The sequence below is a fragment of the Marmota marmota genome, unplaced genomic scaffold, assembly GCF_001458135.2.
Source record: "Marmota marmota marmota unplaced genomic scaffold, marMar, whole genome shotgun sequence".
NCBI classification, from domain to species: Eukaryota; Metazoa; Chordata; class Mammalia; order Rodentia; family Sciuridae; genus Marmota; species Marmota marmota.
Genome location: NW_026000082.1, coordinates 5,860,020 through 5,865,053, shown reverse-complemented (window position 1 = coordinate 5,865,053; position 5,034 = coordinate 5,860,020). Strand labels below are relative to the sequence as shown.

The following is a 5,034-nucleotide window of genomic DNA, read 5'->3' as shown; positions in this document are numbered from 1 at the left end:
AAGAAAGCCTGATTTATAAGGATGCGACGGGGCGGGGTGGTGTTGGGGGGGAGTAACATATCACATTAGGGAATATCAGGAGATGGTATTTCTGACCTCCATTCCCCCCCAACCCCGCCCCGCTAGAACGGTGCCAGAAGAGACCATCAAGGAAGGGCTTGAAGTGCAAATGATAATGAGTGTGCAGAAATGATGAGGTGGAGAGAAACATATGAGCAGAGGCTTACAGGTAGGAGTGGGTCAGGTGTGTGCTGATCAGAGTTCAAAGTTCTTGCAACAGACCCAAAGAAAGCTAATGAGCACACAAACTTGGAGATTGGAAGGACTGAAAGAAGATGTTAGAGGCAGTGGTACCTTGCCAAATTTTATGCACAAATTTGTTGCTTAATAAATATTCCTTGATGAGGACAACATATGCTGTTACTTAATAAATATTACTGATGAGGAAGGCATGTGCTGAGCAGATGAAAAAAAAATTACCCAATGCTCAGTCTTTTTATGGGCTCCCAAGGAATCCAACACTTATTAAGCAAATACCCTGCACCTCTGCACTAGACTCGGCACAGAAAATACAAAAATGAGCAAGACATAGTCTGTTCTGTCAATCTAAAAAACAAGCAATTAGAGATTCTCCAAAGAATAACGATATTTATTTTGGATCAGCAGAGCATTACAGCGGGAATACACACATCAGAGTAAACTATGGGTATATTCAAAGAGGTTGGGGCCAGGGGAAGTTTTTAAAGGCCAAAATGAGGAGGATTACATCAGCTATTTTGAAACAATAATCCTCAGCCACAATGATTAATTACAATAGTGGCGTCAATGGAGGTTGAACAGACAGTTGCTGGGCAGATGTCCTTGTAGAAGTACTTTTTATATAAGGTTGCGGTGGCCTCTCTGCAAGCTTGTGGTTTGGCAGTCTTTTGTGATAGTTACTATCAGGCAATCATGTGTGAGAACCTTTCCTTCATAACCTCCTGGCTTAATTTACTTTTTTTGTGTGTGAGGGTTGACATAAGCAACTCCATTTTGATTCTGTCTACTTTCACATTTCTTTCACAGTTCCTTTGAGAAGTTCACAATCCAGGGGCAGAGGCAATCATGTGAAGTAATAATTGTAAAATAGAGTAGCAGGACAGTTCAAAATTATGATTCAAAGGGCCCGCGAGCCTAGGCAGTGAAGTTCATAACACTGAGAGAAAACAGCACAGTAAGCTCCAGGTTAGAGTTGAGGACTGAAATTCATACTCCTCCCTTATGTCAAAGCACTTCGTGAATCTACAAAGCTCTGTGAAAATGTTACTTGTCACTTCCCTGTTATTTTTCACAGCCACAACTTCAAGGCTGTCAACCCAAGGGGAAACAAGAGCTTTATTTTTTAGAGTGGGATGAACATTTTAAATATGATCTGATCCGCTTGTTTTCAGATATTGTGGAATAATATGTGTGCTCCTAATTTATTGATAATTTTTTAAAGAAATTTTTTTAATATTTATTTAGTTGTAGATAGTTGTAGATAGTTTAGTTGTAAAGATACACAGTATCTTTATTTATTTTTATGTGGTGCTGAGGATTGAACCCAGGGCCTCACATATGCAAGGCAAGCGCTTTACCACTGAGCTTTTTTTTTTTTAGAATTTTAAATTGATAATGTTTACTTTTTCAAGTTCAACCATAAAGAGAAATTAGTTAATTCTGATTAACTCCAACATTGGGTGTTGGAATTGTGGATCATATTCGCCAACAGATCAGCCTCAGTATTGTCTTTATTTCAGCACTTTGTTTTGAATGCCCTGCCTCATGCAAATTGATTGCACTGATAAGTAGTGAAAGTGGTAACATCTGTAGGCTTTTTGTTTGTTTTTTGTTAACAGCTTGACTTATAATCTCAAGATACTCTTCATTTATTGGGGCCAGAAGCTCAGAGGCAGGGGAATGAGACATTTCCCTTTCAAAGTTGAACCTGTAATGATACTTATGATGGCTCTATTTCTTGTTATATATTACACTCGGACATTAGGAGCCCCAAATTTGCACTAATTTGTCTATAGGAACAATTTGTGGGGATCAGACTTCATGAGTCGCAGGAAAATGAATTTGATTATTAAAGTGTCACAGAAGAACTGGTCAAGCAATCTATGGGCTATTTGCCTGATGTTTACTGGGATATCTGTAACTCACTCATAAAATTTTAGGTTAAATGTTGGAATTCTAGAATGACCACACTGCAGGACTACAATCTTCCTAATCAATGACATATTGCAGGAACTTAGAAGATATATGCAGACATATTGTTATTTTTTTTAACATCAAAGGGATTTTACGGGGCATAGGATTGTTGGCCCTTTCTTCTTTTCTCTATTAAAAATATGATGAAAATTATTTTTAATTAAATATATTGACAGAGATTGTTGAAGTTATTTTCTGAGCTCATACAAAATTTATTAGCTTAACAGTTTGAACAATTAATTATGTTGATGGTCTCTAATATAAATATTATATATGTATACTGTACATATACATGTATGTATATATATATATATATATATATATATATATATGTTATGTATACGCATATATCTACACACACACATAAACTTAAGAATATTCTTTAAGGGAAATGTGAAAATCAGACATAAGGAATGCAAAACTTACACTAACATTAAAATATGGATTTTTATTTCAATTTACAAAACAGTTAAAATATGTTATAAAGTGAAATTCACATCTACATCTTCTACAACAACAACAACAACAAAAAGCACTGTTCTACTCCTAGACTTTTGAAATTGATCATGTTTAAGCTTCTTTTAAGTGGTCCACAAACACTTTTTATTAATGAAATATTTCTTTAAATGTGTGTTAAATATTGGTTTTCCCATTTGCTGTCATGATCCACATTTTATCTTACTACTAAATGGTTTCTAAAACTTAAAAAAAAAAAGTGAATTGGCTTAAAGTAAAATATTGAGTAACACAGGTGAATATTGAAAAAAAAAAAACTATGGGGATAATAGATGCAAGACAGAAGTTCAGCAAACTTGTTTAACACATTGCACTTGTCAATCCCAGCGAGAAACTGGATAGCCCAAAAGTATTATTTGTTGGTGAGTGAAGTCTTGTCTGCATAGACCCTCATTCCCAGGCCAGGGATGCTCTTTTTCTCATGCTGTAAAAGCAAGACAACCCTGTCTGCTCCAAGCTCTAATGGCCTTGTCACCTACCACCTGTGGCAAGCCAAAAAAGACTGAGTCTTTATTGACAGTCGGAGATAAGTCAAGGCCAAATATCTGTAAGTACAACTTTTCAGGACTTTCTGGAGCATCTCTGGATGCTTTTAATGGCTAAGTATGGAAAACATGATATAGAGGCTTAACATGTACTATAAAAGCCTACTTCAGCTCTCCCTACAAAGAGGACAGCTGTCTCCTACTCGGTGTTAAGGCCACCCACAGACCTCTTGTGGTGAAGCCCAAGATTGTCAAAAAGAGGACCAAAAAGTTTGTCCAGCACCCATCAGTCTGATATGTCAAATCTCAGCATAACTAGCAGAAACTCAGAGCTATTGGCAATAGGGTGCAGACAGGAGTCCAGGGCCAGATCTTGATGCCCAGCGTTGGTTACGGAAGCAACAAGAAAAGGAAACATATGCTGTCCAGTGGCTTCCGGAAGTTTCTGGCCTACAACATCAAGGAGCTGGAACTCCTGTTGTTGTGTAACAAATCTTACTGTGCTCAGATTGCTTATGATCTTCCCTACAATAACTGCCAAGCCATCATTGAAAGAGCAGCTCAGCTGGCCCCTCAGTCACCAATCCCAATGTCAGGCTGCTCAGCAAAGAATCATTTTCTTTGTAGAAGAAATTCTACAAATTCTCACTGTAGAAGGCTCATGTTCACATTTCATTTGTGTTTAAATAAAACCATAGAAACTGTCAAAAAGGCAGAGGAGGCCATATTGACTTTTATTTAAAAATTCAACTATAGCATTGTCGTGGTTTGACCCAGCAACTCACCCAGTTCCTACATTCTGCCTTCCTTGGAATCTTAAAGCAAGAGTCTTCCTGCATTACTTCCTATTCATCTCCAGCAAAAAGTTTTAGCATTCCCAGCAGAGAACCTAAGAGTCATTCAGTTTGGGTCCATGTAGTTCCTATGTTGCATTCTTAAACCAAAACTGTGACCACAGGATGGAAGACACTTCTTGAAGTAACCAACTCATGTGTTCCATATGCGATCTGGAACCACTGAGGCTCCAAAAGGCAAGCAGAGGCTGCTGGGATCAGAGATCAGTGGGAATGAAGACTGATGTGAAGAGAGAGCAGTAATGCCACTGTAATGGAAAGTCTTTGGATTTCATTTGGAAAAGATTTTAAATGCTTTCAAAGATATGTCATGGTCTTCAGTGATATTTATGAAATAGTCATATGCTAGGTATAAAAGTGGTATACCTCCAGCTACCTCAAGTATGCAGGGCCAGTGTCTGCAAGGATATCTGCATCAATTTCCTGCCTTCCAGGCTGGACCTATGCCTCACAGAAGGACTCGCTGATTGGTGGTTTCATAAAATGGGAAGCTTATAGTACAAAGATAATCCAGTAGCTGGAAGCCAAAACAAGAAAGAAAGTAAACCCTAGTTTTGCTATTTGGAGTTGAGATAGGAAGTACAGGGGAGTTAAATGGCTCTGACAGGCAAATGGGCTGTTTTCTAAGGAAGTCCTGGCTCCCCTTCTAGTCCTGCCCCTCCCCCACCGGCCCCACCTTTTATAGGTCTCCCAAATACGTACACAGTGTAACTCCTGGCCATCCCTAAAAAGAAATCTGCCACAAGGACAATCTCTCCATTGTGCAAAGTTTTGACCTTGGAAGTGAGGATACATTTTCTTTTAATTTTTTTAGTTGTAGATGGAGACACAATACCTTTATTTTGTTTATTTAATTTTATATGGTGCTGAGGATCGAACCCAGTGCCTCACACATGCTAGGCAAGCGCTCTACCACTGAGCCACAACCCCAGCCCAAGGATACATTT

General features: G+C 38.4%; 1 pseudogene; it reads left to right on the top strand.

Annotated features, from left to right (window-relative positions):
• LOC107141435 overlaps nucleotides 1–3,860 on the top strand; it is a 15,107-nt pseudogene extending 11,247 nt beyond the window's left edge.
• The last annotated feature ends 1,174 nt before the right edge of the window (nucleotides 3,861–5,034 follow it).